Here is a 13,649-nt window from a genome sequence, read left to right as displayed (position 1 = left end):
CTGCGCTCTCTCTAGTTATTAGCTGGACTCGTCATGGTTGGACTAAATCTATTCTTTCACTTAATGTTTCCTCAGATATTATGCAGCATCACAATATGCATGTTTTATTCATTTTTCCCAAAAGAATGAGGTCAATATTCAAAGGTCGCTGAGTACACCAACATAGGTGATTTTTTTTGCTAAGCTGTATTAGGCGCTAATGCATGCCTAACATAATGTTAAAACTATACGACAGGATGCACTTTATCATCTGTGTGCGCTAAGCACGCAGAATGTATTTAAAAAAAAAATGTTTTGGGGGTGGGGTGTGCTATGGATGGGAAATGGGTAACCAGTTAGTATGTGCAAATTAACACACGTTAACTGGTTACTGCAGGGTTACCACAGAAGCACATCACCTTCTAAATAGGAGATGGTAAGTGTTCCCGCAATAATTCTTTTCAAAAGTCACACGTTAATGGTCATTAATGAAATAAAAAGAAAACAGGTCATTTTTATGGCCACAATAAAAATGGCCTTAGTATGTGAGAAAGATCCATGTAAGGCTGAACTTGGGCCATTTGTTACTGCATAAGAACATAAGAATAGCCTTACTGGGTCAGGTCAATGGTGTATCATGCCTAGTAAACCATTCTCACGATGGTCAATCCAGGTCACTAGTACCTGGCTTGCAGTTTAATAAAAGGATCCCATAAGCTCCTCTTAGAAGTTAATGATCTATTTACATCTGATCTCATACATCAAGATTTTTGGTATTATGTCCCTGTCTTTAAATTTAGGATCCTAAAACAGTGGTGCCTAAATTTGGGACAGCAATTTAGTCTCCAAATCTAGATAGCTGTCAGGCACCCAGCAATGGAAATCAGCACGGAGCTCTGAATAGATTCTGGTCCTCCCTCCAGCAATACCTACTTTTAGGTTTCTAATTTTAAGCAGTCAACTTAAAAAAAAAAAAAAGCTAAATTTAGAAGACCAGATGTAGAAAATATTTTGGAAGATATGGAAGGCTATTTTTGATATAATGTCCAAATCTGAGTTTGGAGGTTTTGCGGAAGTCACACAAAAATCCAGTACCAAACATGCCCATTTTCAAAACATCTATCGTTTTTGTTTTTTTTCAAAAATGGCAATTTTTCAGATGTGGATCATTTTAATCACCTTTATGATAAATAATAAAAGAGTAGGGATGGAACTGTACACATCAACCAGACATAAAATGAATAAACGAGTATTTATTGATTACAAAGTTGATAAAACAGTCTTTCATCAAGTATTGGGTTCAGTTGTAGTCGCAGACCCGACACGGTCCGTGTTTTGGCATTAAAGCCGGCCTCAGGGATACAAAGAACATCCAGCAGGTGACAATATTATGCTATCAATGATGAAAATGAGAATGCCTTGTACAATTTTCTGGAGCAATGCCAGAGAAGAGCTTATCTGATTTCAAAGAAGAGAGCCATATTCACCATCCCTCCCAACATGCATGTTTCAATTTATTCTTCAGAGTTGAGGTATTATTGCTCAATACCAATACTCGTTGCCCTAATGCTCCGTGTAAAAAAAAAAAAAAAGCATTAGAGTAACGAGCATTGGCATTTCGACCCTGAAAAAGAAATTGAAACGTGAACATTTGAGAAGCTGAAAATTATGCCATCTGTAGTTTCACTTCCAGCAGGGCCTCCTAAGGCAGACAGGTTTCAACGGAGATGTCAGACTAATGATGTACCACTCAACTGGGCAGCAGCAGATGGGCAGTGTTAGAGGGGAGGATCACGTTTGTTGCGACAATAGCGACAACATCAAATTTATACTGTGCAGAAGAAAGGCCCGGCAATCTACTTCTGTATTCTGCCAAGAAAATTGGAAGATGGTCCCCTAGGTCAGAAGGCACTCACCATACTACTAGGGAAGAGCTGACCGTCTCCCAGAGTATGCCCTATGTCTATGAAGCTGAAGGATCAAAGCTGCCAAGACATCCTGATGCTGATGTTGTTGGACAGAAAAGGGAGATCAGAAGCTGTAAAGATATTCTCAACACAGGAACATGGAACATACGAAGCATTAATCAAGGAAAACTGGAAATTATTAAAGATCAAATGGAAAAAAACAAAATTGATTTGATAGGGACCAGTGAGCTTGAATGGACAGGACAGGGCCATTTTCAATCAAGTGAGCATTGGATCTGCTACTCTGATCATGAAACACACAGGAAAAATGGTGTGGCATTCATCTTCAGCAATAAGCTTTCAAAGATGGTACTAAAGTACAATGTTATTAGCGACAGAGTCATGTCAATCCGTCTACAGGAAAAGCCGATCAATGTCACCTTGATCCAAGTATATGTTCCAACGACAGACGCAGAAGATGAGGATGTAGAATTGTTCTGTGAACAACTTCAAAATGCAATAGATCAAATGCCAAAACAAGATCTACTGATCATTACAGGGGACTTCAATGCAAATGTAGGAAGTACATCTGAAGACGCAGTGGTTGGAAAGCATTTACAAAAACAAAACCCAAAACGAAAGAATGGCATAGGAGAAAGAAATGAAGCGGGTGCTAACAGTACAGTTCTGCAAAACAAACCAACTATCAGTCATGAATACACATTTCCAATACCACAAACGTACACATGACCTCAAAACTTATTATGAGTAGCTACCGGTTCATCTATGCTATCTTTCAATGCGCTTAACACATGGTAAGGATTTTTGCGCTGGGATTAGTCTGTGAGAAGATGCTGTGGATATCCCCAGCAGTTACTAAAGGAGCTTTGCAGTTACCGTGTCATAATTTGGGTACTTAGCCACATGGTCACTACAAAACTTTGCAACATTTTAGTTATAGGACTCCTCAATGCATTTCAAATTAGCTTTTAAAAGTTATGCTTCTTTAATCAGCTCAGTGGAGAATTAGCTAATTTCATTGCACATGGATTAAAATGCCAGTTCTCATGATTATCCTTGGTGAAAAGCCAACATGGTTAACTGGTCAGAATGATCCTATCAGCTATTGTCAATCAAGTTATGGAAAAAAAATGCAATTTTTTTTTTCTTCTACTCCAATACTCCATCACTTCAATTTTTTTAGCATGTATAAATGAATTAATGTGGTTGCCTTATTAATCCAGTTTAATACATAGGCATATTCTAACAAATGAAGTATAATAGGATTAAAGCCTTCAATTATTCAGTACATTAAACATATGCAAAGCATAGGGTTTTTTTTTAATTGCTTCTTGCAAGTCTTATAGTTACATCAATCTTGCAAATTTGCATTTGTCGGAGAAGCAATTGAAATCTTCTGGTTTAAAGTGTACATTTCCAGGACAACAAGATGAAAAATGCAAGGTTTCAGGACAGAATATGAAAGCAAATGCTCCAAGGTGACATTTCTTTTCTGCGGTTCAGACTTCAATAATAATGTGCAATAATGCCTAGTTTCAAGATTGCCATGCATGATGCCTTTTCATCCTAAGTATCTGCCAATCAGTTGCCAAGTGATTTAAGGTCAAAGTCTTAGTTCAATCATTGCCAGATAGAACACTCATTTCTACAATCATTTGACCAAGCTCATGCATAAACACAGAGTAACATGGTAAAACACATTATTCAGCAATAGAAACTTGACCACTTGTGAGAAATTAAATCCTATGCAAATCTGTTGGTTTTTTTTAAAATTGTCTTCTTTACTTATGGTCTTCCATTTCCTTCTCTGCACAGATCCAACAAACCGCCAAATCCTGTCGCTTCCTCTTCTATAATATTACCAAAATCCATTCTCTTCTCTCTGAACACACTACCAAAACCCTTATCCACGCTCTCATCACCTTGCGCTTACACTACTATACAACATATTTCTCTCCCCGCACACCCATCTCTCTCCTCTTCAATCCGATCAAAATTCTGCTGCACGACTCATATTCCATGAGAGCCGCTATTCTCACATTACCCCTCTCCTCAAGTCATTAGCTCCCCATCCAGTTCCGAATACAGTTTAAACTCCTCTTGCTGACTTATAAGTGCATTCACTCTGAAGCCTCCCAATATCTTCACTTATCTCCAGTGGCGTACCAAGGGGGGGAAATCCGCCACGGGTGCAGCCTTGGGAGGTGCACAGCTGGCCCGGTCCCTATTGCGCTCCTTCCCTCCCTCGCCGCCGAGTCCTTCCCTGCCCCTTACCTTCGTGGCGCTTTCACAGGCCCCCCAACAAGCCCGGTCCGACAAACCTCCCTGCCCTGTGGCCGGTGCTTCTTCAGCAGCTGTAGCGTTGTAGTTGCATATGGCTGCCATAAAGGTCGTCTCTGACGCAACCAGAAGTTGCATCAGAGATGACCTTTACGGCACCATATGCAACTATAACGCTATGGCGGCTGAAGAAGCGCCGGCCACAGGGCAAGGAGGTTTGTCGGACCGGGCTTGTTGGGGGGCCTGTGAAAGCGCCACGAAGGTAAGGGGCAGGGAGGGAGAAAGGGAGGAAAGCTGGGGTGTAGAGGAAAAGACGCTGAAGGGAAATGGGTAAAACAGAGGGGGGAGAAGGACGCTGAAAGCACATGGGGGAGACAGAGGGGGAGAAGGACACTGAAAGGAAATGGGGAAGAGAGAGTGGGGAGAAGACACTGAAGGGAAATGGGGATGACAGAGTGGGGAGAAGACACTGAAGAGAAATGGGGAACAGAGAGTGGGGAGAAGATGCTGGAAGGGAAGAAGACAGAGATTCCAGACTATGGGGGGGGGGGAGGGGGGAGAGGAGGGAAGAAGATGGGTGCCAGACCAATTTGGAAGGGGGGGAAGGGAGAGGCACAGTAACAGCAAATGGAAGACGCAGAGAGAAAAGAGACAGTGGATGGAAGGAATTGAATGAGAAGATGAGGAAAGCAGAAACCAGAGGCAACAAAAGGTAGAAAAAAATATTTTTATTTCTATTTTGTCATTAGAATATATCAGATTTGAAATATATATCCTGCTAGAGACATAACTGGTGACTGCAAAGCCCAGGCAGTGCTTCTTTAGCTTCTAGCTGGCTTAGGGCTCTCTCGGACCAGGGGGCAGTTGCACTAGTTGCACTCCCCTAACACTATTCCTGTCATGTGTGACTGCAGTATTCTGTTAGCATGATATTTCTGTGTAGCATTCTATAATAATTTGACTTGATAGTAGAGGGGATATATGTGAAGGGGACAGGAGACAGGGGAGACCTGCTGTGAGCATTTACTCCTAACGCTCACAGCAGGTCTTGTGTTTGCAAATAAGTATGCAAGCACGGCCTCAGGGGAAATTCGACCTACCTCTCGCACAATGGGCACAGCAGTCTCTGGGCTGTTGCAATTGAGGTCCGTGTGAAGCTGATCCTAAGTGTGCACAGCAGTGCTCTTGTGTGGTGTGGGAAATAATTATATAATAATAATTATTGTGAGAGGTACTAATAAGATCAATATCGCCCCTGAAATTTCAGTAATTTGTGTATTTTTGCACAATTTCCTAGAAATTCTAGTTAAATAACATACAAAATTGAAAGCTAGTTGTTAATTTTCCATGTGGAATTGTACCATTTTTTCACTAGTACTTTTTAAAAGTATGACTTCTCTAAAATTGACACACCCTAATGTGCACAGCTGTCGATTCTGCTGGTCCCCTGCCCTGGAACAGGAAGTTGATGTTAGTGGAGGCAAAAGGCCGGAAGAGCCAACGACATGTAGATTGTGGCTCTGTTCAGTAACCCTCCTTATTGCCTGCACTCAGGATGAACAGCACCATTGCCCTACCCTTGGTAGCCAGTGCCCATCATAAAGGTGAAAAAAATTGACACTGGGTTAGGAATTCTATGAGCGTTGGAGCCCTTACCTCACTAGCCTGCTAAAAACCTCTAGCACTGTTTAGTAAAAGGAGCCCTTAGAGATGGGATTTTAGAAATGGACAATTCACAAACATGCTGTGGTCATCGCAGTCTGACCAAAAGTTATTCTATGACACAGTTCCTCCCCGAACAAAATCTCAAGAAGGCTGACCTGAAATGGTACAACATTTTAGTTGGCCTTTTGGGACTCTAAGCATTCTTTCACGGACAGTATCCTAAACTGAACTTTTCCTATAACTGCTTCTGGTGAATATTTCTGTTTTTCTTCCTCTATATTCTGTGTTTCTATATCAGTAACTTATGCTTTCTTACAGGAGTTACAGCACAGACATAACAAATCCAAAAACAAATAATATGAGGGGAAATCTAATATTAAAAATTGATCTAATATTAAAAATTGCAATGCCTGGAGAATAAAATGTCACATAGAAAGTGAAAAAAATAAAATAAATCCCACAGACCTAGGGCCTCTTCTATTAAACTGTGCTAGCAGTTTTTTAGCATGGGGAGCCGTGCTGAATGGCCCGCATTGCTCCTGATGCTCATAGAGTTCCTATGAGTGTCAGGAGAAGTGCAGCTCTCTGCGCTAAAAACTGCTAGCGCAGTTTAATAGAAGAGGGGGTTAGGCCCCTTTTTGTCAAATCGCATTAGTTTTTTTAAATCTCAGGCCAGCTTGATAAAAGGGGGCCTTAATCATTAAAGACAAAATTCAAACACATATTGATATATGTAAAGTGTGCTCATAGAAGCAAAATGTGCTTATAAAGGAACAAGTAATCAATTTAAAATTTCAAGTGTTTATCCTCAGCATAGGTGTAACTTTACCCAGTATAGTCTTCAGAAAAATAAACAAATGGACCTCAGAAACCAAAGGATCAAACTCCTGGAATATAAAATTATCTTAAGGAGTTACCAGATGCTATCACTGGTCCGCTAGCAGGAGATAGAACCAGAGAGAAAAACTCCCTTTAAGGGAGAAAAGTCTCTGACTCTGAAAACCGGGCTATAATCTAGAATTGGGAAATAATTTTTAAAGTAACACCCACTGTTGAAAGAAAGTATCATAAGAGGTCAAATAGACAACTGTGAATATTGCCAGACAGCCAAGGTACAACAAAAATACCAACAACCTCCTTCTCCTATGTTTTCTGCTATGTACTCCAGTCTTAATTATATGTGAACCGAGTCGAGCTCCACTGGCAGATGACCCAGTATATAAACCAAAGATTAGATTAGAAAGGCTTTGACTTATCTTGACCTGGCTTGCAAGCCGATCAGGGGCTAGATTCACTAAGCAAACCGATCGTGTACCAATCGGTTTGCAACCCCTTAGCGACCAGATTTCCCTCCGGCTCGATTCACTAACCCCTGTAGCGATCCGATCACGATCGTCTCATGCAAATTAGTAAAACCCCATGCAAAATAGCCAAGCGATTGATTCACTAACAATTGCTTGGCTATTTTGAGTCGGGTTTTACTATTGGCAAACCCGACTGCTGCAGACCTGTCAGTAACTGAGCTACCGTCAGGTCTGTAGGCTTTTTGACAGGCCTGCCTGTCTTTTTTATTCATTTTTTTCCATGGCACAGATATTTTGCGTGTGTGTTATACACGCAAAATATCTGCTCCATAAAAAAAGATAGGCAGGCCTGTCAAAAAAATGTGCCCTCTATAAACAAACGCGCCCCCCCCCCTCCGGAGAAAAAAGTAGGAGGGATGCCAACCCTCTCCTGCCATCAGTGTTAAAATGAGAAAAAAAAAAGTGCGGCACTCCCCCCCCCCGACCGACATGACATGGTCCACCCCCGACACGAAACGGCCCACCCCCGACACCAAAGTTGGGAGCAGGAGGGGTGCTCGGTCCCTCCTGCTTCTAGGCCTCCCAGCCCACACTTGGTCGGCCCAGGCGGTCAGGCCCGGCCTACCCACCCCAGTACCTTTACAGTTGTTGGGAGCAGGAGAGGTGCCCGATCCCTCCTTCTCCTTCGAGGCAGGCTTTCTATTCCACCATTGTATTCAACCCCATAGGTTCTATTGATTGGAGTTTGAATATCATCCTTTGTTCCCTTCTCCTTAGCCATTTCTTGATATCTCCTCCCCTCATAGTTGTTTCCAGTTGTAACAAAATGGTACAGCGAAGATCATCAAATTTATGCTCAAATTCCATACAATGTTTAACAAGCGGGGCTTCTAAGCATTCTCTCCGAAGGCATGAATGGTGTTCAATCAGTCTCGTGCTGAAAGGGTGTGAGGTTTGACCGATATAAATTTTCCCACAAGGACACCTAATCAGGTATATCACATTATTAGAATTACAGGTAAAGGATCCTTGCAGGTATTACCATTTCTTTCCTTGTGCCCAATCCACTGTATTTCCTTCAAATCCTGAATAATCAAAACTGGCTTTTGAAGTCCATACATCAGCCTTACAAAGGCGGTCTGTTAAGTTCCTATTTCTGGCATATGTAATCATACACCGATGTTGTGACAATGTAGGATGTCTAGAAAACAGCCGCCAATGTTTATAGATAATTGACGCTAATTCATAGGAGGAGGAGGTAAATTTGAGATTGCATGTCAAAATGATTTTGCATTTTATTCTGAGGAATTAATAATAATAATAATTTTATTTCTTATATACCGCCAAAGCCGTAGTAGTTCGAGGCGGTTTACAATAAAGAAGGGCTGGACAATCAGCGAATGGGTACAATCAGCAGATACAGATACAATTAATATATGTAAGCATGGAACAGGTACAATATAAGGGGTCATATGTAAGGTGAGCGGGAAGGAAGGTAAGATAAAAAAGAGATCTTAGGGGGCAAGGGTCGGTAAGGGGTCTTAGGGTACAAATCGGTTAAATAGATTAGGTTTTTTTTAAAAAAAATCATTTTTATTAGTGAGTCAACAAGAGAAACAAGCAGAACACAGGGTAAAAATAAGCGAACAATGGCATTCAGAGGAAGAAAACAACAAGCATCTCCAAGGAAACAAAATACAACTTAACACTGCAGAACTATCCAAAAACAAAGACAGCCAGTCTCTCATGTCGGCTCCACAATTTTTGTTTGTCCCCTGTGAAACAACATGGCATTCCCCTCCCCCCTAGTATAGGTAGGATGAGGAACGCGAGATAATGTTGCTCAGCCAATCATTTAGATGACCTGCTTGGAAGTAGAGGTCTGCACGGGAACGGGGATCGCGGGGATCCCACGGGTTCCCCCCTGGCCCACGGGACTCCCACGGGAATGCCCCCCTGACCCACGGGACTCCCACGGGGATGAAAACAGCCTACCTAAATTCTGGCGATGCAGGCGTGCAGCTTACAAGTCCGGCGTCGCGGCGGGAAATAGCCATGTTGAGCAGTGAGCTCAGCACGTAAACAGATGAAAGCCTTGCTTGTTGATTGGTCGGGCGGCCCTGCCCCGCCGTGCCGCCGAACCAATCAGCAAGCAAGGCTTTCATCTGTGTACGTGCTGATCTCACTACTCAGCATGGCTATTTCCCGCCGCGACGCCGGACTTGTAAGCTGCACGCCTGAAAAAGAAATCATCCTGGCCGGGGTCGGTGTCATACTCCGGAACTTCTACCTCTTCCAGCAGCCCTCTCCCTTCTACCTGCTTCCGGCCACACCCCCTGCTCCGCGGCTCTCTTCGGCAACTCAGCAGCAGCGATCGACACAAGCTTCTGACGTCGGGGCCTACCCTCTGCGAGTCCCGCTTGTTTCAACTTCCTTTTTCCACAAAGGCGGGACTCGTAGAGGGAAGACCTCGATGTCGGCAGCTTGTCTTGATCACCGCTGCTGACGAGTTGCTTAAGAGAGCCGCGGAGCAGGGGGGTTTTGCCAGGTGCAGGTAGAAGGGAGAGGGCCAGATGCAGGACTCGTGGGTGAGGGAGCAGAAGAGAGAGGGGAGGGAAACAAAAGGAAATATTTCATACTGGGCTGGGCCGGAGTGGAGGGAGGGTGGAAAGATTCTGGCTACCGGGTGCAGTAACAAAGGAAAAGGGGGGAAAGCTGAAAATGGAGATAGTGACACAAAGAAGAGAAAGGGTAAGCAGGACCTACTGACTAAGGATAGAGATACAGAGGGGACATGAAGAGGAGGTGAAATAGAGACATAGAAGTAATGCTGAAAAAGTGTGGGGGGGGGAGATAAAGACATTGAAAGGGTAAATGGTGAACATGGGGTAAAGACAAGGACAGAGACAAATGAAGATTCTGAAAAAGTGGTGAGATAGGGATATAGATGAGATGGACACAAAGAAGGGTGATGCTGGAAAATAGGTGGAATGGTAATTCTGACAGACCCAGAAGGGAAATGGGGCTCAGGCTGGATGGAATGAGGAGAAATGCCTGGTTGGCCCGGAACTTCCTCTCCTAAGTCAGAATTGATGTCAGGGAGCGGAATGCTGGTCAGCGCGACACTTCTGCAGGGAAAGCTTGGGACAGTGGTGGCTTGGGGGCTATTCCCCGATGGCGGTGGCAGCAAACCGAGTGGCTTGGGGGAGGGCACAGAGAAAGAAAGAAAGGGGGCAGACAGGGAGACAGAAAGAAGGGGGAACAGGGAGACAGAAAGAAAAAGTTGGGGGAGAGAATGAGGTCTGGAGGAGAGGAAACATACAGGAGGCTGAAAGAAAGGAAGAAAGATTGGATGCACAGTCAGAAGAAGAAAGTGCAACCAGAGACTCATGAAATCACCAAACAGCAAAGGTAGGAAAAATGATTTTATTTTCAATTTAGTGATCAAAATGTGTCTGTTTTGAGAATTTATATCTGCTGTCTATATTTTGCACTATGGCTCCCTTTTACTAAACCGCAATATCGTTTTTTAGCGCAGGGAGCCTATGAGCATTGAGAGCAGCGCGAGGCATTCAGCGTAACTCCCTGTGCTAAAACCTACTATTGTGGTTTAGTAAAAAGGGAGGGGGTGTATTTGTCTATTTTTGTATTTTGTTACCGAGCTGACATTGCATAGAGTCATCTGCCGTGACCTCTTTGAAAAAACCCGGAATATGAATAATTAACATTTTCTCTGCCTTTCATTGTGCTTTGTGTTTTTTTTAAATTTTATTGTTGGTAGATCATTTTGACTTAGTCATTATAAAGTAGCTCGCAAGCCCATAAAGTGTGGGCACCCCTGCTCTTACTCTGGGGCACCAGACCTCCCTCACGGCACACACAGGGAAAATGGAAGAAAGAGGAGAATTTTTGGTCGTAGGGAGGAAGGTACAGAATGTGATAGGGAAGAAAAAGATGAGAGTGAGAAATGTGGCAAGGGAACAATGGGACAGATTGAAAGGGATGCAAGAGGGAGGAATATTGGACAGTGGTGAAGGGAATGGAGGGAGAGATGTGGCATAGTGTTGGAGAGGGGTGATAGAAGGAGAAATGTTGGGCATGGGGCTGGTGGGCAGGCACGAAAGATGAGAAAGAGATAAATGCTGGACCATGGTAGGGGAAACCAATGGACAGCAACAGAAGAATTTACAGAAGATGGGAAAGCGGAAAAAAGAAACTGGGACTAACTTTATGGAAAAATAAGTCTCCAGACAACGAAGGTAAAAAACGGAATTTATTGACTAAAATATGTTAGCTTTGGGAGATGTATATGGCAGATGTCTTTGTTTTGTGTTCAAAAGAAAAGGAAATGCATTTCTGGTTTTATTTCTACAGTGTTGAAGTACTTGTTGACCCTTGCTGTGACTGGTGGGGATCCCCAAGCACCGCCAGCAGAGGACCTCCTCTAGAGATGGCCAGAACTCCCCTCCACCAAGCGCAGCAGTCGCTGGCAACATCCATGAGCCACTGAGGTGCCAGCATCTGTGACTCAGGGACGCTACTGCTGCCTGCCAAGCTTGGCAAAAGGGACCCCCGGCCAACTGCAAAGGAAGTCCTCAGCTGACAGTTTGTGGGTTCTCATCAGCTGAGTATTTATATTTTATATTTACATTAGAGGTTCTGGTAGAAACCCATTTACAAAGTATGTATTCTTCCCAATTAATATTTCCAAATTAATAAAGTCTCTTTGCTTATTTGTAAATGGGTCTCTACCAGAGCCTTTAATTCAGTAGCATAATTAAATAAAATAACTATTTCTGAAGTTTATAGGGAAGGATGGTGACGGAGGGGATTCCTCGCGGGGACGGGTGGGGACGGAGGGGATTCCTCACGGGGACGGGTGGGGACGGAGGGGATTCCTCACGGGGACGGGTGGGGACGGAGGGATTCCTCACAGGGACGGGTGGGATTTTGGCGGGGACGGGTGGCGACGGGTGGGATTTCTGTCCCCGCGCAACTCTCTACTTGGAAGGCTAGAGTTCTGTTCAGTTATCTTTTGTAATGGCAGGCCTTTAGAGTTGGATGGCTGAAGAGATGAGCTCTGCAAGTGGGTCTGGATGGACAATCTAAGGTAAAATGGGGAACCAAGTATAAGGGGGCCGAACCAAGAATGGATTTGAAACAGAGACAGGCAAACTTGAACAGCACTCTTGCTTCCAGGGGCAGCCAGTGGAGTTTTTGGTAGTAGGGAGTTATGTGTTCCCATTTTTTTAGTCCAAAGATCAATCGAATTGCCGAATTTTGGATGAAACGTAGTCTTTGAATGTTTTTTTTTATGGATCCCAGGTAGATAATGTTGCAGTAGTCGAGTAAGCTCAGGATGGAGTATTGCAAAGAGCTTAATCATCTTATTAAGAATTAATAAGATGATTATTAAGAGCTCTTTTGTGTGCATGAGATACTACTTTCTTAGGATAGCCTTTCTTTAAAAATTTTCTTTCAGAACTTGAGATTTATCAGCATATAGATCTTTAGTTTTACAAATACGACGAAACCTAAAAATTGTGAAACAGGTAAACTATCCCCCTCTTTTACAAACTGCGATAGCAGTTTCTAGTGTGGGGAGCCACACTGAATGGCCCGTATAGGAATGCAATGAGAGTTGGGAGCTGCATGTGCCATTCAGTGCAGTTCCCCATGCTAGAAACTGCTATCACAGTTTCGTAAAGGAGGCCTATCTCTAAGACCTGTTGGATGCATGCTGAAATAACTAAGGAAGGTGTTCCTATTGGCTGGTTTTGAATACACCACTGTAGGTAACAAGTTCTGTTGTTTAAAGATTTTGACATCCAAGAAAGCAATTTCTATCAGGTTCGAAGCCATTTCAAATTTGATATTCCTATGGCAGGTATTCAGCTCCAATATAAAGCCATTTAACTCCCCAATAGTGCCAGTCCAAATCAGGAATATATCATCTATGTAGCGGTACCAGCATATCACACTCCGATGTATACACCCATTTCTTTTCAAAGCCTGACATAAAAAGGTTGGCAATAGATGGGGTTAAAGACACCCCCATAGCCACTCCTGACAGTTGCGCATATATCTTATCATGAAAAATAAAATGATTTTTTTCTCTGTTAACTTCACCAGAAAGTCCAAGGGGACCTGCCAAGGTCTAGGGTAGGCTTCAAACACTTCCTTCACTGCATCAAGAGCTTCATATTGTGGGATGGAAGTGTACAATGAGTGTACGTCCAAGGTGACTAATGTTGCTTGGTTAGGGACTTCTCAATGTATCTTCAACAATTGCAAAAAAATGGGTGGTATCCTTGATTAAAGACAGGATCATTCTTGTCAAAGGATAGAGGAAAGAGTCAGCTTCTATCAGGGCTTGTAGATCTTGAACTTTATTAGCTAAACTAAGAGCATTTGTGCTCACATCTTTCCAGCAACATTTTACTGTTATCTTCTCTATAGCATTTTGCCTACTCTCTTCTTTGTTAATGATGGT

The sequence above is a fragment of the Geotrypetes seraphini genome, chromosome 3 (genome assembly GCF_902459505.1).
Source record: "Geotrypetes seraphini chromosome 3, aGeoSer1.1, whole genome shotgun sequence".
NCBI classification, from domain to species: Eukaryota; Metazoa; Chordata; class Amphibia; order Gymnophiona; family Dermophiidae; genus Geotrypetes; species Geotrypetes seraphini.
This window is presented reverse-complemented; position numbering follows the sequence as displayed.